The sequence below is a fragment of the Suricata suricatta genome, chromosome 1 (assembly GCF_006229205.1).
Source record: "Suricata suricatta isolate VVHF042 chromosome 1, meerkat_22Aug2017_6uvM2_HiC, whole genome shotgun sequence".
In the NCBI taxonomy this organism is placed as follows: domain Eukaryota; kingdom Metazoa; phylum Chordata; class Mammalia; order Carnivora; family Herpestidae; genus Suricata; species Suricata suricatta.
The window spans coordinates 18,552,815-18,578,324 of NC_043700.1; the positions used below are offsets into that span (position 1 = coordinate 18,552,815).

Consider the following 25,510-nt stretch of genomic DNA (forward strand, 5'->3'; position numbering starts at 1 on the left):
ACGGATGAAGAATTTTTATTGTTACATCCTATCAGGAATGCATGGTATCCACATGCCATCACTGCACATGAAAATTTTTATCACTCATTTAAGGTAGTTGTGGTAGGTTTTCCCAATCTGGCATTACCACTTTTTTTCATTCCCTACTCTCTAGAATTGAGTCGGTGAGGCCAGCCTGTCGTGGGTGGGGGTGGGATGATGGGGATTCAAGCTTTACCTTCTGTAAAGTGAAATAACTACATCTATTATTTGGAATTCTTCTGTAACTTCAACATCATTCATTTATTTGTAATAATTTTTATATTGGTATAGACACATGGATATTTCTGTCATACTTTGGGTTATTATGCTCTAATACTACATTATCTTTTTTGTCACTTAAATTTTTCCAACTGAGAACTCGCTCTTTCAGTCTGGCTCCTGTGTCCCTATGGCGTGTCTCCATCCTTCTGGGTTTTTCTGAGCACTTCTTTACGCTCTGGTACTACAACATGCTCCTGACTTATCTTGTACTGCTGGCTCACTTTTCCAAGCCAAAGAAAAATATTAATATTCAAAACTTTGGTCTTGCTTGTGTGGAATAATTCACGGCAGTCTCCTAGCGATATCTCTTGGAACCTTAGTAAGTAAAAACAGAGGCACAGTTTCATAAAGTAGTGATTTTAAGCGGACATCCAGGTTAAAGGGTTCCATGAGAGAGTAACTGTTCTTACAACTAAAACGTTCATGCCTCAGGCAGAGGACAGGGCAGTCGCATGAATTCTAGTAACAGAGTCAGCCACCATTAGTCCCAGCACGAGCTCAGGTGAGCCAGTTCTCCGTTGGCGCAAACCGTGACTGGCTGGACTGGCAGCTCCCTACCCGCTTGCTTTTAACCTTTGTCGTGTTTGTAAACATATAGATGCAGCCTCTCATGAAATCACCAACTGCTTAACACATTGTTTTCATAGAACAGTTTTGGCTCTTGAGACCCTAGAAAATTTTAGAGTGTAGATGTTGGTCACTTACCGCAGAAATGAAGTGAAATAAAGCTGCATATGAAGCCTACTGGTACATGTTTAAATTAAACAACACTACGCAGAATTCCAACTTGTGTATTTATTTATATTTTCCCTAGAAGAGGGAAGCAAAGAGAAATTTCTCTGGTCATTGTTGGACTTCCCGTGAGCCCACCTCTATTTCCTTAATACTACTTGGTCAGCAACACACTGAAACAGGCTAGAACTAAGGCACTATATAACAATACGGATTACTCCAGGAACAGAAGACATTTACATATACATATACACATACAAAGACGTAAGTATATAGAGAGATATAAGTACACAGAGAGAATGAATATGTTTATTATATATATAATACATAATGTATATATATCTCATTTCCTCACCAAATAGATGGGCAAGGAAACTATTCAATACAGTATCTCCACTCTAGGGATGAGGAAGCCGGCAGTCAGACAGCTGAATTTCTTGGTGCAGTCGTGGCCATTTATGTACAGAGCACAAGGATTCAGGAATGTCTTCTCAATCTTTTTGTATTAACAATACACATACAGAGAATCACAAAGTGTGTTGTTTACCTGAAATGTTCTTGACTGTTCTTTGGAAAATGTGAGGCTCATTTCAATGAGAAACTTATCAACAGCTACAAAGTAGTTAACCTTCCTTGAAATGCAAGCTGTGCTTATATACTCAGTGTGCTTATGGCCCGATTAAACAGTTTTCCAACATTTAGTCTGGCATATAAAAAAGTATTCTAAATCCTTAAAATGTCACTTCAAGGAAATTATGTGTATTAAAGTCAAGGTGGAATATAAGTGTGTGGCCTCCTCTAAAAGAAGGAATCCTTTCAGTAAAATCCATTTTAGCAAGATGTGCATCGTAGGATTATAAATGGAGAGACGTGACATGATGTACTTCTTTGTTTCCTGGCATGGAACAATTTTTAAATAGTGTATTTTGCCTTGTTATTATCACAAAAGCACTTAGCAACCTTTCATATTTTCAACATCGTTTCTTGACAAGACAAAGAGAAGAGTAAGTGTGGGTGGCACTCTGAAATAATAATCAGAGGAGTGTCATAAGAAAGAACATCATGTCAGCTGCTAGAATGTACGACAACTCTACTTCTCTAAGAGTCAGAATAAATGTCTTCATGATTCCTTATCATACAAAGTGACTTGACTTCTGATTTCCAAATGAAGTCACTAAGTCTACAGGGTAGGGCCTCACAACTAAGGAAGCCAGCATTCAAAGAGTAAAGGAAGGAGAACATTAATCAATTTATTTTGCATTTTTTTCCTGCTTGTCACATTCATTTTCTTTTATTCTTCAAGACAAATGTGATCTAAAATATCACTGAGCACGAACTGTGGATAACTATGAAGAACTAATCTAATGTATTCTGATGTTTGGTTTATAAGTGCCGCTATGAAATTACTCTAAGACTTAATTAATTCTAAAACTGGCATTAATTCTAGGTCCTGTCAGCATCAGAATTTTCATGACTGAAGAAAAAAAAGAATTTTGGTGAATGCTGGATTCACTGGATTTTCCAACTGTAAAAGCAACCGCATGTGACTCTAACTCCATTTCTTATACTTCTGCCATAAACACAGTGTTAACTGTTGGCATTATACAACTACCTGCTTCCTTTCACTTTTTACTTGAGGTTTTTATTCAAATGGGATAACATATAGTTGGGTCTTTTTTTTTTTTAATGTATTCTGATAATCTGTCTTAATAGTGTATTTAGAACATTCAGGTTTAAACTGATAAGAACAGCTACTACACTTGATCTTAGCCAAGAGGCCGAGAAGCGATAGACCATTCAGATTTAAAGTGATGATTGACACAATTGGATTAACATATAAGATGTTTGAAACTATTCTATTCCTTGCATTTGTATTTTGTTTCTTTTTTATCACCCTCTTTTTTGTGTGTCTCTCATTTTAAGTGAGCATTATACTCCTACACATTATACTGTGCAATGGATTTTAATGATGGCTTAGGTATATTATAGTGTTAAGCATAGTATATGCGTGTGTTCTCCCCTTTAGGGATCTCAGATCCATTTTCCACTATTCTCTACCCTCCTGCATGTCCTTGTAGACTAAATCAAAAGGCTCCTTTGCCTTCTGGATTCTGGATGGATTCACGAAGGGACAGGAACTCAGGTGGAGAGAAGGAGTAAGACTGAGGCATTAGTTCTCCATCCCTGTGGGCTCACAATCCCTCTCCACCAGTGCCCTTTTGATGTGAACATCTTTAGGATTTTCAACTGCCCCTGCTTCCTGCCCATTCATGCCTGTGTTATAAAAGCCCAACTGTTGATGTACTTGACCCTTGTGTCCATTTTCAGCATCTAGGGCAGAAAACCACACAGCCCGGGACATACTGTAATATGACAATGCCATTCCCATGCTTTCTGTTCTTTTCCTCTCACTTGTTTTCTGAGACTATAGCATGCTGGTGTTTCTGAAGAAGAAGGGATAGTGTTTTGGCTGGTCCCAAAGCAGCATGTACAGGGAAGAGATGGCATCATAGTTAAAGACCTTATGTACCTGGGGCAGGACCAGCAACTCGGCCCTTGTTTCCAGGAAGCAGTCCATCCGATTGGTCTTCTGCTTGCTGGAAACTCCTTCCAAAGTCTGGCAGTGCTGATCATCAGACCTACTTTGTGTGTTATTGTGAATTTTAGCTTTTTATTAAATCTTAATAGATATTTAACTGGAAAGGTAGAAGAGATGATGTAAGGCACTATTTTAAGTCCAAAGGCTGAATACTGAATTAGTAATGAACGCTAAATAAATCACCAACATTTTACCTCCCCACAGGAGACTCAACACAATATGGCACTAAACTTCTAATCTGTACTCCATGCTTGAGTTAAACTACCTAGAAATTCCTCAACATTCCCAAACCTCTGACTTTGTTTTCTTACCTTCTATTAGAATTCCCCTAGATCCAGCTCTATGTGTTCAAATTTATAACTTATTTAAGGATTATTATCAACCATCACTCCCCTATGAAACATATTCTGATATCTTCAAGAAGATATCCTCTCCTTCTTTTGAACATTTTTTGTATATTATTTATTTCTCTCATTGCCTTTTCACAAGACACACACACAAATGATTCTCACTATTTGCTGTAGTTATATAGGTTCCGTGAAGTCACTCAAACATTGAATCAGCAACTATTGAACTTCCAAGGGGAAATACAGGGCTAATTCCTATAAATATTTGGTGACAACATTGTTGTCAACATTTTTATCAATACATAACCATGTTCTGTATGTGTTTATGTTTGAAAATACCTTACTTAATATACATTTTTAATTCATTAACATTAAACTCACACCCAACAATCCTAAAATTTCATGCCCGAATAAAGATTTTCTGTCACAGTGTATTTTTTTCATAAGACACATCACAGTTTCTTTGCACTTAGGAACACTGGACAGAGCTTCAGAACTACATGTGAGGGCCGTGCAGGAGTGGCTGTTTGGTCGAGCTGCTGACTCTTGACTGTGGCTCAGGGCATGATCCTGGGGTGGTAAGATCCAGCCCCACACTGGGCTCTGTGCTAGGCTTAAAATTCTCTCTCCCCCCGTCACTCCCCGTCCCTCCACCGCTCGCTCTAGCTAAAGAAAAAATAAACCCTACATTTAAGGGATGTTTTAAGCAATGAAGTTCCAACAGAGTGCACAAAATGTAACAAAAGAATGGCACCACATACACTGTAAGGACAGTTGTTTGGTGTGAGAGTAAAAATGAGAAGGCAGAGAACCTCCTTGTTCCGCCTCAGCTGATAATGTACATATCGGGTGACTCCAGTTACTCACGACTCTGCACAAGTCTTGTGAACGACTGAAAAAACACCAGGATGACTGATTTTGTTATTACAAATAAACTGTGGTGATTAGGCAAATTTGAAATACAGAATATGGTAATAATGAGGATGGGGCATGCGTGCGTGGGTGTGTGTGTGTGTGTGTGTGTGTGTGTGTCTTAGGTATCTGCTCTGTAGGAGGCACTGGATTGACATTGGCATTGTGGATATATAAAGGAGCGGCTTCCCAACTTGAAAAGAAAAATAAAAAATAAACTGATGCTTCCAGTGTGTTATAAAACATGCAGGAGGAAAGCACATGGTACTCTAAGGCCTCATAATGAGACTACCTAGCAAAGTATCAAGGTTCAGGAAAAGTTTCCAGGAAAAGATTCTTGTGAACTGAATCTAGAAGGACAATTACAGCAGGAAATTTTAGAGTCTTATTCTATAGTATCTAATATAGTTCCTAGCTACATTTTAACTTAACAATAAGAATGAAGCTTTGAGCCACCCAGGTGACTGAGTCAGTTACGCATCTGACTCTTGCTTTTGGATCAGGTCATGATCTCATGGTCATGGGATCAAACCCCACATGAGGCTCCACACTGGGCATGGAGCCTGCTTAAAATTCTCTGTCTCTCTTTCTCTCCCCTCCCTCCCTCTCTCTCCTTCCCTCCCTCCCTATAAATATGTACGTACATACATACATACATATATACATACATACATACATACATTGATCAGCAGGGTCTACTTAGGTTAGAAACATAAAATAGGAGGAAAATTATTTTACCTCACTGAAACTTGGATATACAGTAACTCCTAAAATCTTAGCCACCCATTGCAGCCACGGTAATTACTGAAGCAGACACAGCCCTTTTCTGTGGGACAGACATCACACATCATGACATCACGCATGACTAAATGGAGACAGGCAGAGCACCAGCCCAAATCTGAGGAGACTCCTGTATCATGCAGAAGAGCAGACTGAGAATGAGTCATGGGGTGTAGAGGGCTAATGAGTGGTGGCCTCCTAAAACCAAGGCAGAAATTTCCTATTGGAGGAAGTGGTAAGTGTTGGACAGAGTCCAAGTAACATGAAGAATGAAACACAACCACTGGATTTCACAGCTACGAGATCACTGCTGACCCTGGTGGGAGCAACAGCAGTAGAAAAATCTAGGCAAAAGCCAGATGGTAGGGGACTCAAGAGCATCACTAATGCTTGTGCTTTCTTCTCCAAGTGCAGCCACATTAGCCTTCATTAGCTTCTCCAACATGTCGTCTCACTCTGGATGAGGTTTTTTTTTTTTTTATGTGTTTTATTTATTTTTGAGAGACAAAGAGAGACAGTGCGAGCAGGGGAGGGTCAGAGAGAGAGGGAGACACAGAATCCGAAACAGGCTCCAGGCTCTGAGCTGTCAGCACAGAGCCCGACGCAGGGCTCGAACCCACAAACCGTGAGATCATGACCTGAGCCGAAGCCGGCTGCTTAACTGAGCCACCCAGGTGCCCCTGGAGGAGGGTCTTAATGTTCACTCCTTTCAATTTGGTTGATCCCATCTTAGATCTACTGGTCTCAGATTTTTCTTCTTCTGCAGGGTCTTTCCTGAGCACCACGTGCCACCTACCATGGTGCATCTTCTTGTTACATACTCTCACAGCACCTACTACAGATTCTAGTTCTAAGTCTGAGTATTTGAATAATGTCTGCCTCCCCTGGATACCCCTCGATGAACACCAGGATCCTGCCTTGTTTTCCTGCATTCCTAGCACCGAGTGACACTTCCAGTGTGTGACTTGTTTACTTGACTGGTAACTATGCCCCATATGAGACTAAAAATTCACCAAATTTATTCGTTCCTTTTGTTTCCCTGCAGTGCCTTGCTTATGTAAGTGTTCAATAAATATATTCAAGCAATCAAACATTAGTTAATTAAGTTCAAAAAAAAAGCTAATAGGAAATACCTAAGTTAGATAGCATCTACACTCTTGTCCCCAACACTGTATCTTTGCTTTGTTCATTGCTGTAGCACCTTTGCCTGGAAAGATGCCTAGCACAGAATAAGTAAACAACAAGGTTTTTTATTGTTGTTGTTGTTGAAATTATAAACAAATGACTGAAAGATTTTAAATTATGAGTTGTGTTCCAATCTGTACCTTGAGATAATAAACTTACAAGGCAAATTTGAAAATAATAAAAAAAAAAACCAGCATCTATGATGATTCTACAAGGCAAAGAATCCTGACTCTTCCTGTAGCCAATACCGTGAGGAAGAAAATAAGGAGGTACTTTCAGAAATCAAGGTGGCATATCAAATATCCTCCTAATGAGCTTAAATTCAAAAGGTTATGAATAATAAATGCAAGACATATGCCTAACCAAGGACACATATTAAGAAAATGAACATGACCTAAGACATATTCAAGCAAGAATAAAGGGATAATATATAAACTAAAAAGTAAAGAGAGAAAGATTTTAGGTTAGATATCAACTATAGGAACACAAAATAAGTGGAGTTTAACATCAGCCACAAAGAAAACACAAATTACGAGTCCAGTTTGATTACTCTGTGCCCACACAAATGACTAAAAGGATAAGAATGAAAGAGCAGGCACTGGCAAAGATATGAATCTATATCATTTTTTAGTGCTGCTGGGAATTCAATAGGGTACAACCACTTTGGAAAACATTTGGTAATTTCTTAAGAAGTTAGACATAAACTTACATTATAATGCAATTCCAGTTCTAGGGATTCATACAAGAGAAATGAAAACTATGTCTACGAAAAGGCTTGTAGTGGAATGATCAGTTTTATTTTTAAGGCCAAAAACTGGCAATAGCTCAAGTATCCATCAATAGGTCAGAAGATGAACAAGTTACGGTCCATGATGGAATAAAACAGAAATGGATTACATAGACATTCTACAACATAGATGACCCTCAAAAATATTGAAGTGAAAGAAGCCAGAATAAAAGATACATACTATCTGATTCCATTTATAGGAACTTTTAGAACAGGCAAAACTAAATTACCATGATAGAAATTAAATCAGGGGTTGCCTGGGGTGGGTTATGGTTCAATCTATACTTTAAACTTATAAACTTATTTATCATTAGGAAAGGACATAAGGAAATGTTTTGCAATGATGGAAATGTTCTGTATCTAATACGTAGTAGTGGTTACATGTGTATGTACATTGGTCAAAACCAGGACACTGCACTTTTAAAATTATTGTACTAATTTTACCATATGTAGAGTATACCCAAACGCATTTTATTAAAAATTTAAAATCATATACTAACCAAAAAAAAAGGAGAGAAAATAGAAATTTTCAACTTCTATTCTGTTTCCATACTTACTGTAACGGGGCATTTAGTAGATTCAACATAGATCGTAAAGATTCAAGATTAGATATAGGAAGAAGATTATACAGTAGTATCTGGTGCTTCTAAATTAAAAAAATGATACACCATGTATTTTGATCAAGGTCCTTCACTGCCAAACCCAGAATCCATTCTAATAGATTAAACTGTGCTATATACTGAATTGTGTGTCTCCCCAAATTCCTACGTGGGAGTGCTAACCCCCAATGTCACCATACTTGGAGATGTGCCTTTTCCGAAGTAATTAAGACCATGAGAGTAGGGTCCTGATCCAGTTGGACTGTCCTTCACAGGAGGGACACCAGATAGCCTGCTCCTCCTCTGCCATGCGAGGGCACACCAGTGCGGCAATCATCCGCAAGCCAGAAAGAGTGCTCACCAGAAACTGATCCTGTTGGACCTTGATCCTGGACATCTAGCTTTTGAACTGTGAGAAAATAAATTTCCATTGCTTAAGCCACCTGGTCTATGGTTTTATTATGGCTGCTTGAACAGACTAATACAAACTGAAAATGTTCTATCGTACGTACTAAAAAGCTTCTAGCATCTCTGGCACAGCAAGAAAACAAATTTTGGTCATCGTTCAGGGACCTGATACTTGAACCTCTAACCAGAGCCTTCCAGAAGAACCAAGGATCTTCAACACACTGTTCCAAGAGCCACCTTTCCCCCACATAGCCACTGCCTCAGCTTCCTCTTTTCATTCTTCCAAGTCTCCTGTGGGGTGTCTGTTTGGCAGAGGGTATGCAGGCCAGTGCCCAAAATCCACCCCACCAGCATGCCCACATCCCTGTTGGTCAAGCCTCTGAGCTGCTTTCGGGCCAATTCAATGAGGTCTTCAAGAAAAGTTGAGGAAAAATGGAAAGTATTCTATAGGCAAAAATGGGACCAAAGAATCAGAGACCAGGCAGTGAGATTGATGGTCCTTTGCCAAATTTCAAAGAAGCTTATGAAAGGATAATCTTTGAGCCTCTAGTGGAAAAAAGTCATAATTACTAAAGCAACACAATTTTATTATGAGCTAGGTTTCTCAGACTGGTACAACTGGTTGATTTCAGGATGTCCCATACTATAATTTGCACAAGATTAATAAATTTTAGAAACATTCCTAAAATAATTGATTGATTAATAACACCTGAAAGGAAATTCCTAGGTAGTTGCCATTTGAAACATTTAAAAAATATTTTTATGTTTGTTTATTTTTGAAGGAGACAGACAGAGTATGAGCGGGGAAGGGGCAGAGGGAGAGGGAGACACAGAATCCGAAGCAGGCTCCAGGCTCTGAGCTGTCAGCACAAAGCCCAATGCAGGGCTGGAACTCACGATCCATGAGATCATGACCGGAGCTACCCAGGCACCCCTGAAATGTTTTTTTAATTATAAAGACGTGTACACACACACACACACACACACACACACCAGCTTATCAGATATGCAAATGGTATAGTATTGAGACACGGGTCAACAGAGATGGCCTCTGACATCATATCTGCATTTTTTCTGCTGCTTCAACTAGCGTCCTCCATTTTGTTTCACAGCCCCCACATCACCTGCCTTCAAACTTGTTAAAAGCCCCAGGCTGGGATGCAAAGATCACTTCCACAATTTCTCTGTTTGTTCCAGACAATTCATTCCACCTCTCTGGGCTTCTGGTTTATCAGCATTTCCAAGGCCCATCTCAGAGCTTAATCCCCAGGATTCTTAAGAAGCCTCTTGGTTTTGGCAGCACTTTTGTTCTTTGGGGGTGGGGGAAGAAAAAACAAACAAGCTTTAATCTGCTTTTACGTAGGAGTTTTATGAGGTTATCCAACTGGTATGTCACTAGCATTTAGGAATAATTGGTTACAAAGAACAAATAGGCATCTTTTGTGAAACATCTCTGTCCAAGACCGCAGTTCACAGCCCTGTGTCTCAAGGAGTGATTTAAAAACAAATAAAATCATCCCTGATGAACACAGATGTAAAAGTCCTCAACAAAATACTAGCAAACCAAATTCAAAACACAATCAAAAAAATCAACCACCACAATCAAGAGGGATTTATGCCTGGGTTGCAAGGGTGGTTCAAAATTCACAAATCAGTCAACATAACACATCACATTAATAAAACAAAGGATAAGAACCATATGATCATTTCAATAGATGCAGGAAAAAAGCATTTGACGAAGTACAGCATCCATTTTCATGGTAAAAATTCTCAACAGGGAGGTTTAGAAAGGGGAACGTACCTCAACGGAATAAAGGCCATCAACAACACAAGAAACAGCAGGTATTGCCAAGGATGTGAAGGACAAAGAACACTCATGCACTGTTGGTGGGAATGCAAACTGGCACAGCCACCGTGGAAAACAGTACAAAGGTTTTCAAAAAGGGAAAATAGACCTACCTACAATCTAGCAATTTCACTAATGAGTATTTACCCAAAAAATACAAAAACACTAATTCAAAGGGAGACGTGAGCCCTTGTGTTAATTGCAGCAATATTTGCAATAGCCAAGATATGGAAGCAGCCCAAGGGTCCACTGATTAATGAATAAAGAAGATGTAGCATATAAACCCATACACACACACACACACACACACACACACGAATATTATTCAGTCATTAAGAATGAAATCTTGTCATTTTCAAGGACAAGGATGGAGCTAGAGAGTACTATGCTAAGTGAAACAAGTCACAGAAAGACAAATACCATATGATTTCACACATATGTGGAATTTAAGAAACAAAACGAACACGAGGAAAAAAGAGAGAAATCAAGGAATAGACTCTGACTGTAGAGAATAAGCTGATGGTTGCCAGAGGTAGGTGGGTAGAGGAAGGGAGAAGTAAGTGATGGGGACCGAGGAGTGCCCGGTCGTGATGAGCACCAGGTGATGTCTCTGTTCAATCGCTGCACTGTACACCAGAAGCTAATAATAATAACACTATACACTGACTGAAATTAAAATAAAAACTTAAAAAAATAAAGTCAAACAAACAGGTAGGGGAAACAGAAAGAATCAGGTAGATTGTGAATTGTGTCTGAAATCCTCTAGTGATTAGCCTATTCCTGCAACTTTTTAACAACAGGAAGGATCTTTAAAGTATGTTGTGTGTTCTAAGCCCTCCATTTGAAACCCCAGAGAAGACTTAAGCTGAACTGGGTCTAACACCAGTGGAAGCCAGTCTGGTAACCTGTCAACATGCGCCCAGGGCGGGCACAAGGAAGGATGGCCACGCACTGTCCTCATCACAGGAAGAGCTGCCTTCGCATTTAACCAAAGGGCGTACTCCCCTGACATTTGAGGTCTTCTGTAATGAAATCAGCTGACTATGTTTATCCTTTTCGTTTACAGCTTTCAGGAAAACAAACCCACCTGTGACAGGGAATTTTAAGAGTCAAAGCAGTAAATCATATGGAAAGGAACAGTAGGTGCGAATAATTTACATCTTGGTATTTATACACAAAAACAATTAAACATCTTACTAGGGGGTGACGGGAAGTGAGAACAGAGTTATTCTTCTTCTAGCTTCTGTTTCGCACCTTGAGGTGCCGGTGAACACAGCTCCCTTTAATCATCTGTGTAACGGCACAGCCATGCTAGTTTGCACTAAAAAATCCCTACAATCTAGATCCCTTGTTCACATGAGGCATGTTTCTTGGGCTCATTGTAAAAATGTTGGGAAGTCTTCTTGTATAACCCAGCAGGGCCAGAAACTATGAGAAAAATGAATCAGAATGAAGAGCAATGCTGAATCTTCAACTTCAATCCCAACAAGGAAAACAATCCACCCGTTTTATGTATTTGTATATTCTGTGATAAAATACTACAGGAGGTAAATTTATAAGAAATGATCCCTCTGCAAAGGTTGACAATACCCTTCCTTAAAGCTACCTGACTTCTGAGCTTTGCAGAGGGAAGAAATGACTATTATTAAGAGAATTTCTATATTTAATGTGCAGTGCTTGTAAAGAACCCCGACTCATTTTTCTCCAAACTCACAGGACCTTTTCCCACCAACACATGAGTCAGTGGGAGCTGAGAACTCACCGTGAACACCAAGTGTGTTCTCTGATCAAGTGTAAAATCATGGGCCTTCAAATCCTCTTCCCTAGAACGCTGCACGTTTTGATCTAAGATCAATTCTTACTGAAGCTTTCTCAAACTGTCAATTTCCTTGCTGCATTACCTGTTCTTCATATTCTGCTGAGGCCAAACGTGTCAAGTGGACAGATTGCTCTGCCAGATAGTCAAGATTTTGTCAAACCAAGAAAATTAAACCCAGGCCCTGTCATAAAAACACAGCTTATGAGTCTGCCGGATGCACCAGCAAAACTGGGCTCACTAACAGCTGTGCTCCCTCCTGGCATCTCGACACTGGCCAAATGTTGATTCAAAGCATAACCAAATCTGAAATCTCTCAAGCAACCTCTGTCTCAGCTGACATAGCCAAGTGCTTTTGGCTAAGTGGTGTTCATCAACCCCAGTCTGAACTGCTGACCATAAAGCATGACATAATGAACAAAAATTAGCTCCAGAAAAGAAGTTTTCAGTTGTCTGAATTTGTCTCTTCCTGTTTTTCTAGCCCTTGGGAAAAATAGGAATTCTCTACTTCATCCTTCATCATGTTTTAGTATTTTAGGAGAGTTTAGATTCTCTTAATTGGTTTGGTTTTCATTTAAGAGTAGAATTCTAGTTGGGTTATCATTAATAGTGTGATTCTACCAGTTAATTTATGATGATTATGAATTCCCTATTGAACAAACTTGTCAAAGATTAGATACATAAGAACACAGTCAGGTATTAAGGGGCGATGTACTGTCTGGAGCACTTCCTTCTGGGATATTTCTGGCCTCCCTTCATCCTGGGGTATCTAATGTCTGCCTGATATCCTCTGAGGCTTACAGATGAGCTCTGCATGGATTCTAAAGTTTCTACATAAATCTCTGAGTTCTTCATCTCTTCTACATCAATATTCCAAAGGACAGATGGCTTGGAAATTATTGCATCACCATGTAAGACAGACATAGGAATGACGTTTCTTGCTCAATTACTAATCACCATCCGATGCCAGCTAATCCGAAAGTAGCAAAATGATTGCGTCTATCTTTAGTCGTAACTCAATTTCCAGACAAATCATACACTGCCAGAAAAGTAACACCTACACAGATACTCCTATATGTAAGACAAAATTGGGTTTGGGTTTTTTTAAAAAGAAAAATTGGCCAACTTTTAAAAGTATCATTTAAACCAATTCTACCTGTTACCTTATGCATTCAACCAAAAAGTTAATTTGGACTCAATTTTCCAAAGCAATGAAAAAATTGTGTTCATAATCATTCTTTTGATCTTGATGGTTTTAATGTATCACCTCCAACCCCTACTCCTAGTGTGACTTATTCATTAAGCAATCAACAACTGGAACCGATAAAGAACGATTCCTCCAGTCTGAAACTATTAATAGATTGCTTGTTATAATTAGCTGGAATTTAGTGTAAACACATCTATACAACTGTCAAATTAAACAGTCATGAAATGATTGGAGACTTGGAAATATACAATTTAAAAAAGAAGACTACTTCCAATATCTCTCAGCGCTCATTCTTCCAAGAATAATTCTCTTTAACTAATTGGCTAGGAGCCTATTTAAGACATTTCTTTAAATCCCAGGGCAGAGCAGCAACAATCCATGTTTAACTTATTTTCCCATACACAACTGGATTTGAACTGAAATTTTAAAAGTGACGGGAGGCTAGCAAATCTATTTTGTGATGATTCACAATTAACAGAAACTATGTGAACGCTACAGAAATTGTGGGCTTTGCTGTTACTGCATATTAGTGTTTGCTCATTTCTGTTTGCTGATGCTTACCTTGTGTCTAATCTCTAAGTAATTTACTCTCTATCCTTTTCATCTTTTTCAGCCTGTCCAAGTAAAACAAAACGTCTATTTGAAAACCGTATCTGTTCTGTAACTAAATCTACCCAGCTACTAAACTGTGCCTCTTTTTCTCTATGCTTTGTCTATAATTCTCTCAAGGCATCTGGGTAACTATTCATTTGACCTTGAAGGTTTGACTTTTATGGTTATGAGCCTATGAATTCAAGATTTAAAAAGATGGTCATTACACCCATAGTACATTCAACCACATTACAGAAAGAGAAGTGGTAAATATAATGCACAGAGAGTTATGGGTTTTCTATTGAAGGGGCCCAAACAATACCAGGCAAAGCACTTGAAGGGAGAAGAACCTTGAAGTGGTCATGGATGCAAAGAATATATGGGAATGTAAGTTCTGATCTATGGAAGCCGAAGGAACTAGCAAGGACATAGCCTGATTTTACGGCTTAAGCATTTAAGGTATGGAAGATAAAGCAGAGCTGTAATTTGGAGCCACTGCGAAGCGCACCTTCCCTGCTAATACCTGGCATCTGAAGTTCCTTCCTTTGAAAACACTTTCTGTAACTGAGGATTTGTTGTATTTATATGCTATTGTCAATTGAAAAGATTCCTTACTAACTTCTAAGGAAAAGGATCCAATCTAGTTTTTCTTTTTTTAAATTTTTAGTTATATAGCTATCAAAGAGGGAACACAGAGGTTGTCATTCTCTGGTATACTTAAGAGAGTAAATAATTAAAATATTCACGTGAAAAAGCCTGTCAACAAATGGAATTCCAATCACTCTGGGCAATTTGGGTATTGTTATGCTGAATTTTTAAACATTTGTTTGAGTAGCCGAGTCTTTTCCTCATCTGGAATCACACACAGGAGTGCAGTACCACACACAGGAGTGCAGTACGTAGAACGAAGTACAAAAGGGTCAGGGCCCAGAGCTCCCTACTCTCCTCTAGGTCTTGTAATGGACCGTCTACAAACACACACGCATACACACACACTCACCAGCACTTACACACACACACACACAGGGCATGATTCCTGAGGAGGTCCAAAACGCCTTTTTTGAAAATAACCCTACTAAATGGCCTCTCAAGACCTCTTCCAACCACTCATTAAGTGAATTTTTACTAAAAACTCATTTTAAATAATTCTCAACAGAGAGTACTTTGCAAGGGTTATTTTGTTATCTCCAACTTTATTTTGTCCTCTGAAAGCATGATCTCAATGGTCTGTACTCTGGAGCTAGGCTTTCTCATTTTTCAATGTGGGCTGTGCCATTTACTAATTGGAAGATCTTGAGGAAGTCACTTGACTTCTCTGAGCCTGTGTGTCCTCATCTATACAGTGGCATAATAAATATAACTACCTTCATAAAGTTCTTAAGTTGTTTTAAATGAGTGAGTCCATAAGGAACCATTAAGACAGTGCCTGGCCTATATACAGGAAGCCCTTACTATGTGTAAGCTACTATCATTCGGTTGAATAAATCAGGTACTACAACGAACAAGACACAAAGCTTTTCAGAAGACAAAGTCAGGAACATAATCCTAGCCCCCAAGAAATTTATAACAGCCTTAGATAAAGACCCACCCAAACCCTTAAGAAGAGTTTTTAAGATTTATAGAGATCCAGGTACCCAAAACATCCTCCAATCCACTTGGACCTAACTAGAAGACAACAGGCAGATGCAAGTCACTATGATCCAAGTTCCCATCTCATTAATAATGGGAGACAAGGGCCCAACTGCTATCAGGCAGTGGACTCTCTGACTCAACAATAATGTCCAGTGGGAAACCTCTGCCCTCCCTCCACAAGCCTACCAACGGGGCCTGCGCGAGCCCAGGCAGAGAAGTCGCCTGGCCGGCTGCACCAAAGCACAGCATCGGAAAGAAAAGGACAAAGAGGTCCTGCCTGAGAAGTGAGTCTCAATGCAGAGTGACACCATCACTTTGGAAGACAGTTTGGTGGTTTCTGACAAAACTAAGTATACTCTTACCATACAAGCCATCAATCACCCTCCTTAGAATTTAGCCGAAAGTGTAACAATTTTATGTCCACATAAAAACCTGCACACAGATGTCTATACCAGCCTTATTCATAGTTTCCAAAACGTGGACGCAGCCAAGATGCCCTTTAGTAGGTGAATGGATAAAGTGTTGTCCAATCAAATAATGGAATATTATTTGGCACTAAAGGCTATCAAGCCATGAAAAAAAACATGGAAGTCCTTTAAATTTTTATTACCAAACGAATGAAAGCACATACTGGATATTTCCAACTATATGACAGTCTAATATAGCAAAACTAGAAACACAGTAAAAAATGTTATCAATGGTCGTGTCCTGAAAAGAGAGGCATCATTGTGTACAACGGGTGTATGTCATAGAGAACTGTCAAGCCAAATTACCAATAACGCCTCCCACAAGAAACGGTTCAAAGGGGATAGAAACACCTTGGCAACATTTGCACGACAGACTGAAGGTAATGGCAGAAAGTCACTTCTCTATGACTGTAAGTGTACAAGTAGGAAGAAGTCTGAAGATGTTTTAGGATAGCAATATCATGAATTTTTTCTGTTTATCCTAGTTTAGCTTATTCACAGGCAATATTATATATAGTTTACGACTACTTTTGCTCAATTCTAATGATAGGAACAAAGATTTCCAAATTCTGGACGTTTCTCAAGAAGGATGAAAACTTCCATTCCACTGCCCATTGAGAAAAGGGTGAGAGAAACACAGATTCTCTCTAAGGAAGCAGAAATGTCTAGTAATTACGCAGCTGGACAAGACACTCTCTTGGGTTTGCTCTCTGTTTCCTCAAATCACAGGAGTCAGGCTTCTGTGTTTCTGCTGTGCCAGGAGAAAGGCATGCATGGCCCCCAGGCCAGATAGGTCTTCTTATATGTGGTCTCCAGTCCAGACCACTCAGCACAAAGAGAGAGTTTGATCTCCATCTATATAATTTATCCTTCCACTTCTGCCTTTCAAATTTCAGATAATTTAGTATTTGGAGATATACAGAATATGACACAGTACATTTAAGACCAGCTTTGCAAGAACAAATAAAATACCAAATTAAGGATCCACTTTAGTTTTAAGAGACACTCCAATCTAAAAAGGTTCACATGTGAAGCAAGAAGAGTCTAGAAAATACACGAATTTGGAAAATATCAGCCCTATATGTTCATTTATTTCCCAGCAATGAAATACCGAATTAGTAAGTAGGAGTAAATATTATCTGAAGAAAAGTTATATTTGAACTATATTACAATACATTACTGTAACAACAGAAACTTCCACTAGTGACGTCACATGGTTTTCAGACTTCTCGTCCTCCTACAGCCTCCTGGGTGGCTCAGTCAGGCGAACGTCCCACTTTGGCTCCCGTCATGGTCTCACCGTTTTTTAATTCAAGCCCACGCTGGGCTCGCTGTAGTTATCCTGTCACTGCAGAGCCCGCTTTGGATCCTCTGTCCTCCTCCCTTGCCCCTTCCCCACTTGAGTTCTCCCCAAAATAAATATCTTTTTAAAAAAAAAAAATAATAAAAAAAGAAAAAAAGAATTATCTCCGCCTAGCACCATCACACATGACTAAACTGTACCGTTCCTTCTGAGCAACCACAACAGTGCCCATCAAGGCTTTTGTCTTCCTCACTGTCTTCATTTTGCCAGCCCAGTGTACTGAGAACCAAGGATGTTGTGGCAGACACGAAACTGACACAGATAAGGTAAGGGAGGAAGCACAGCCAGTCCATGGACTACGGAAGAAAGGTAGAATTGAGTCAGGACCAAACCCCAAAACCATGTAAGACAAAAAGATGTGGCCATGAGAGGGAAAAAAGGTCTCATTAGGATTGCCTGAGTAGCTCAATCAATTAACTGTCCAACTCTTAATTTCTGCTGAGGTCATGACCTCATGGGTGGTGAATTTGAGCCTGGAGTCAGATCCTGTGCAGACAAGGGGAAGGCTGCTTGGGAGTCTCTCTCTCCCTCTCTCTCTGCCCCTCCCTCTGTTCATTCTCTCTCTCCCTTTCTTTGTCTCTCTTTTTCTCAAAATAAATAAACTTACAAAAAAGCCTCAGGGGTGCCAGGGTGGCTCAGTCAGTTAAGCATCCAACTTTGGCTCAGGTTGTGATCTCACAGTTTGTGGGCTTGAGTCCCATATTGGGCTCTGTGCTGACAATACAAAGCCTGCTTGAGATTCTCTCTCTCCTTCTCTCTCTGTTCCTCCTCCACTCTCTGTCTCAAAATAAATAAACTTAATACTTTTTTTCTAAAGGCTCAATCATTTGCAGCCCAAGTCTTTCCACTTTTCAACCCCACACAAAGGGTGACTGAAGTCTTTGTATGATTGCTAGACGGGAAGAAAAGGCTCTAGACAGGTGAGGGCTACAGATCTATCTTGCAAGAAGAGTTTTAACAGCCCAGGAGGCTCTAGTGTTATATAATGATACATTTTTAAGGACCTGTTCATTTAGAACCTAAATTTGTATCCCTTGGAACATGATTTAAAATAGCTAACAATTATAATTAGCTTCAGAAACAAATAAACACAGAATATATAAATATTGCCAATTAATGACCCCATAATAAACAGCCTGCAGTTGAATAAATAGCCTTTAGGCTGAGTCCTGAAGTATTAACACTGGCAAGATTAACGAATCTTTTATACACCCTAGTTAATAACAGACTTTAGATCTGACAGGTGCATGTTCCAGAAACAAGCAGAAATCCAAACATTATAAGGCTCTCTATCCCTCTTTGCTGATTTTCTATTAGCTAATGAGGCCATTTTCCCAGCAAAGATAACAGTGTATCTTTTGATTGATGACTTGAAGCTTTTCAAAATTATTTGTATTCATCAGTGACTCACAATAATTGTCTTAAGCTAACACAACCCCTCCCTAAAAAAAAAAAAAAAATGATAACAACAAGGCCAAACAAGGCTTGTTGAGGGTTTGTGCTTCATGGTCGGGTCTGATTGGAATCTCTGCTCTGACTTGCAGAGCTCTAGGTCCTGAGACCACTTAGTGTCTCTGTCTGCCTCAGTTGTCTTAACTGTGAAGTGGTTAAAACAATAGTACCCACCAGGCCAGTTACTGTGAGAATCAGCCCATGAAGGTAAGGATCTGAGAATAATTCCTGACACACATCAAACCCTCAGTAGGTACAGCATCAGCAATATTATTGGCATTAGTATTAGGTCTACTGTACCCCTTGTTTAGCTAGAGAAGAAACAAAGAAAAAATATCATTTTGTCTAGACATTTTTTACTGATTAATTTAAATTCAAGTTAGGTAGCAGACAGAGGAATACTAGCTTCCGGAGTAGAACCCAGGGACTCCAGAACCCATCATTTTCAGCTGTGTATAGTAAGCACCATTAAATAAGCAGTCTACTAATCCTGATGTGTCAGTCAGTCAATGTCCATACTGAAACACTCCTGTTTTGAGCCATTATTTCCTTTAATGATGTGATGGAGGAGGCCTCATTTACAAACAAACCACATGAAGAAGCTTTTATCCAAAGACTCTGGTTTCCAAAGTACATTTCTTTTTCTGGCCTTTCCCAAAGCACAGGCTTCTCTGCTCAACAGTAACATGATTTCTCTTTTGAGTATTTCCGTGGACACTTTGACTGTGGCCTTCCTTCCTTGTCAGGTGTGCTACTGCAGTCCTTACTAATCCCTGTGAGCGCCTCCGCTGACAAAGAAGAGAGTCTGGGCCATTAACCCAGTCAAGGGCACTGGGCCACATTTGAGAGATTTTTTTTCCTCACACACCTTTGATCCCAAGCAATACTTCTTAGCTGACAGTTCACTGAGAATTTAATACATATGAAGCGAAGCTGACAGAGCAATGTTCACCCTGGCTGCCCAAAAAAATGATTCCCTACCCCAGAGATTCTGGTAGATCCCAGGAAAGCCTGGAACCTGTCAAGAGTGGAACTGAAAAACATATTCTCCTTACAGATGGAGGCTCAAGCATGTTTCTTTTCCTAGATTGTATGTGCAATAAAAACAGAGGGACACGGTCCTGAACTAGCCTGTAATCCCTTTTACTGTCTTTATGCTATGTGACCTCTTCACTTGAAACTTGAAGGGATTCATCTCCTGTCTTCTGCAAGTAATTGGATAAAAAATAGACTGAGCTGGAACTGGTTGGCCCAGATCTGGGAGGTCTACTTGAGTAAGAAGCTTCCCTCATTAACAAGCAATCAGAAACCATTAGACACACGAGCCAATTACTCATTCAGAAATTGAATGCCTAGTATTCAATTGGGCACTGCTAAGAGGGCTGGGGATACAGTAGTAAATAAAAATGAAATTTAGCTTTCTAATGCATTGTGCCCTCACAAACAGGGTTTTAAGGGGCGCCTGGGTGGCTCAGTCGGTTAAGTATCTGAATTTGGCTCAGGTCATGATCTCATGGTTCTTAAGTTCAAGCCCTGTGTCAGGCTCTGTGCTGACAGCTCACATCCTGGAGACTGCTTCAGATTCTGTGTCTCCCTCTCTCTGTCCCTCCCTCACTCATGTTATGGTTCTCAAATATGAATCAATTTTTTTAAAAAAATTTAAAGAACAGGGTTTTATGGACCAGATGCTTAAGCCTTTAAGAATTTTTGATAAGTTGAGGGCTTCAAAGACAAAGAAAACAGAAAGAAAGAAAAGAAAACAGTTGGCTTGAGAAGGAGAAGCAGTCATGATTTTTTTTTCTTTCAGGCCTTTTCCTAAAAGAATGCAATAACAAAACTAACAAAATGCCAAGTACAAAAAACAATAGCATCGGGGGAGGGGGGAGCCAATTCTACAATTTACAAGGAATAAATAGCCTCAATCACAATACTATCCATCAAGAAAAGAGTTCAGGAGTAGGCTGAACACCAAGAAATTTAGGATTTGAAACATATTCGATATCTGGTATACTGATTTTCATGAATCCAGGACTATTTTCTTCAATAAAGTTTCTAAAACAATAAGCAGTAGTGTCTGAACAGACAGGAGTCAGCAGGTGGTAGAGTGTTATTTATACAAGAAATGTGGATAAATAAAGTTCGCTGAAATCCAGGAAGTGTTTTCATTGTTATTCCTGCAGAGACAAATGTCAAAGACAAAGTCCTCAAGTTCCTTCAAGGTTGTGGGGGCATGATTGGAACACAAGCTGGTCCATCAAAAAAATGCCATGACACAGAGTGATTATGCTGCGCCCGTGGGGAGCTGAACCAAGCTGATCGCACACAGACATTGCTTTCAACATCAGGTAAGGCAAATTTAAGAACTGAAAACTAAGATAATAGATGTGGACAAGAAGATCCCTATTTCAGATCAAACAGTTATCATGCCTTCCAGGGAGCGCACAGATGGTAGGAGTTAAAAGATTTCTCTATAAATGTTAAGATGAGGGCATGGAGCCAGATTGCACTAATTGAAGAAAAACGTACTTGCTAAAATACAGTAACTTTTAATTGCTGCACTGTGTACCCTTTCTCAAAGGGAGACTGAAAGACGTAAGCAATGATGGGAAGCAAAACACAATTCATTGCAAGGTGATACAGGCCCACACAGAAACCTCCATGTAACACTGCCTCTGCTTCCACAGCACAGACACACTTTAAATTCACACAGACGTGAACCCTTGCTCACATCACCTTTCAGCCAAGTTCATTCCTCTCTATTCTCCAGCCCAAGCAATAGCATCACAAACTACCAAGTTACCTCACTCAGAATTCCGGCATCAACTTTGGTTCCTCACATTCTTTTGCTTCTGGACATTCAAACTTCACCCAACCACCCTCAACTCTTGCTGACCCTATGACTAGAAAGTACCTCGAATCAGTATTTTTTTGCCACTACAATAGCCCACTTCATGTAGCAGAGAAAAGAGTAATCATCTCTGGAAGAATGCAACATCATACGGAGACAAAACAGTTATTTTATGCATAATAAGGGGCCTTTTGATAATAATAAAAAAAACTAGCAAAGACAAGAACATAATATTCTTAAAAAAATCCACTAAAATAAAACAATAGAAGCAGAACCACAGGTAAATGAGATATTGGACTTAAAGAAGATGAGAAATCTAAAATAACTATGTAAATATTATATGTAGGAAATAGAGGAAATGACAGGAATAATTTTTTAAATGGAGGATCTCTTCGGACTGCAGGAGTCACTAATAAGGAACACAAAGGCAGTTCTAGAATTGAAAAATACTATAATACGAAAACCTGAATCACTAGGTTTATGGCTTTGATATAGAAGAAAACAGACTTAGCAAATTCAAACATTGGTCATTAGAATCTAAGGTAAAACACAATGAGAAAAAGTAATGAAAACATGGATAGAACCGAGAGTAAGAGACAAATAACCCATCGGGAGAAATTCCACGGCTGGGGGAAAGGGGAAAAAAGAGGGAGCAAGCAATATTCAAGGTGACAACGGCCGAGTATCTTCCAAAAATGAAAAAAGAATTATCAACTTACAGATCCAGGAAGCCCAAGCAAGAAAAATTCAACAGAAAAACACTTCAATCACACTAAAATGGCTGAAGAGAGGCAAGGGAGTAATTTTAAACAGCACAAGAAAAAAGATGCATTACTCTCAATGAAGAGAAACTTAAGACCGTAGCTGATTTCTCAATAGAAGTTAATGGAAATCAGAAAAGAAAAGAATCTTTGAAATGCTTTTTTTAATTATTATTCTGCATCTAATAAAAATATTCCTTAAATATGAAAGTGAAATAAAGATGCTTTCAGACAAGATACACACACACACACACACACACACACAGTAAAGTGCGTAACCTTTTAGGCTAAAGAAAAATTACCCCAAAGAGAAATAATGAAATTCAGGACTCAATGGATAAGAATGAAAAGAATACATGTGTGGATGGATATAAATATTGATTGTACAAAACGATGATAATTGCCTTCTGGGGTTTAAGACAGAAAATTAAGAAGGAAAATATTTGGATAAATGGAGATACGTTTTAAGGTTCTATCAGTATCAAGGAAGTAAGAAAAGCATTCATCTGCATTAGATTGTGAGACATCACCATATATGTAATAATATCTAAGATAGCCAATAAAACAAGAAAGTGTATGACTACTAAACAAATATGGGGAAGAATAACAAGAGACATGTATTAATCCTAAAGAAGGCTAACGTGATAGTGCAAATGGATACCTAATGGAACTCTTTTCATAGCAAGTATTTAAAACAAGATACATTTTAAATTCTAAAATATGCATGCACTGTGAAAGCACTCATTCTGAAGCTAGCCTAGACACCACTAAAAGTGAACAACAGCCACAAACAGATGCAATTAAATGATACATGGAAAAGGACGAGATTTAGTACTTCATCCAATCCCAGTAGACCCAAAAGAATGCCACTTGGAATATGTCATGAGCTCCTTAAAGGTATCAAACACAGTCTCTCCTAACAGCTCCATGGACCCATGTCCATGTGAACGAGATGTCTCCTTGGCCACACTCAGCAATGTCATTCACCGTGTTGGTTGCTGGAGAGCAGACCATGGATTATACACCACATCCTATCCCACTCAGACTTTCCTCTGAGAAGCATTACACAAGAGTCCTGTCTGAAGTCACCCAAGAGCTAATGAGTCAGTGGTAATAGTATGGCCAAAGCTCAGATCTATTTGTGTGCAAATTCAGGATGTACAGCCCATGTCCATCCGTATTTATTTTTTGACATGAAGATAGCATTGTTTCTGACCATATAAATGTTCCTCTTTACAGAGAAGGAATAGGATAATTGAGTAGAGGGAATACCCCATTACTTCTATTAAACCTAATTTCCAACAAGTTCTGACCTTGAAATATGAGCAAGAATTCTTCTCTTGTGAGGGAAGGAGGAAGGGCATCATTTTCTATTTGTTTGTTTAATTACAGCTCCTGAGTTTTAAGCCTGTGTAAAGAAACTTTCAAATACAGAGGACTTTATCTCTTAAGCACTCTGCCACCTATTGTGTGATCCGTGACTAGCCACATATTCGAGATTCTACATCCCTGTAGAAACATAAGGTTTCAGACTTCATAAGCTTCACAAAATATAATCAGGTACCACAGAGAGAGATAATTGAATCATAGATCTCACCGTCCACAGGAACAAAATAAAGAACATGTATTTATTAAATAAAAGAGACTCAGTTTGTCACTCACCTCCAAATGAACCCCTGGCACAAAGAACAGGCTGAGCTGTGAGAGTCACTGCAGAGGGAAACATAACTGATAAAAAATAGTGAATGAGCCGAGTTCCTAGAAGAGAGATCCCAAAGAGAAAGCGCACACATATACACGTAAGAGGAGGTAAGCAAGAGGAGGTAAGACTACATGGTATCAACAAAAAGGAGTAGGTCTAAGACAAACAGACTCTACATTTGAAAGATCTTGATGGATTATTTCACTCCTATTCTGATTAATTAAAGAAATGTCTTGTTTTCTTCTGTTTGTACTTTCAAAATATCCATCTATGCAAATATTGAACATGGAGGACAACTTTCATTTTTGTCTCATAAAGTTGCCCTGTGATAGCTCTTCTCTACTTGACCTCTCAGAGCCTCTCCTCCTGCTACTGGAGAACTCAGAAGTCTGAAATGTTGGCCAATTCTTTAATTTTTGTACATGTGTCATCTCACCAAATCCTTGACAAAGTATTTATCCTAGATTTAGATATGACTAAACAAAACCTCAGGCACCTTGGTATCACTGGGAGGAAATCTTTCCCATCCATGGCAAATATTGTAGGTAAACTAATGCAGCATCCATACAAATCCACTTTCTTCATCATGTGTCAAGATTGGAAAGCTGAAAATATACCTCCCCAGACCCTCCTTATTGGTTATGTGATATCGTTGTTACCAGAGAGATCTATGTATGCATCTGGAAATGTCTGTGAGAGACTTCCCTTTTCTGATAAATACCAGGGGGCTGGGGAACACGGAGAATGAGAGAGGACCACCCCACTGGGAATATTTTGTTACCAACATTTTTTTAAGCTTCTGGCTCATGGTGATAATGAAAGCCAAAAGGCTTTCGGTCAGATTTACTGTTTACATTTATGAAGACAATGTACCCCTTACTGCACTTCGGCAGGCCACTGCCACACCTCCCCACCCCGCCTTAGTATGCTGCTCTTCCTGACATGGACTCCAGTCTTTCTGCCCTCTTGCTGCCTGCAGTCAGACACAGGCTGGAGCTACCATTTCCATCTTGACACAGAGCAAAGGGTAAGAGAATCATGGGTATTGCAGCCGTTGACATCTTGAATCTTTTGAAATAATGTTAGGAACCATCCTTTCAGGATACTTGACACTCAGAAAAAAAAAAACACTCCAGAAGGCACTGTGTATTCAGATTGCTTATAACTCAACTG

General features: G+C 39.3%; 1 long non-coding RNA gene and 1 pseudogene across 1 annotated transcript; one reads left to right on the top strand and one right to left on the bottom strand.

Moving 5' to 3' along the window:
• The first annotated feature begins 6 nt into the window (after positions 1-6).
• On the top strand, positions 7-2,640 carry LOC115286716. The gene is made up of 2 exons (XR_003906252.1): positions 7-93; positions 2,483-2,640. It is a non-coding gene; the product is annotated as an uncharacterized LOC115286716 (long non-coding RNA).
• Positions 2,641-2,700: 60 nt separating this feature from the next.
• On the bottom strand, positions 2,701-2,825 carry LOC115302751 (annotated as a pseudogene).
• Positions 2,826-25,510: the final 22,685 nt, after the last annotated feature.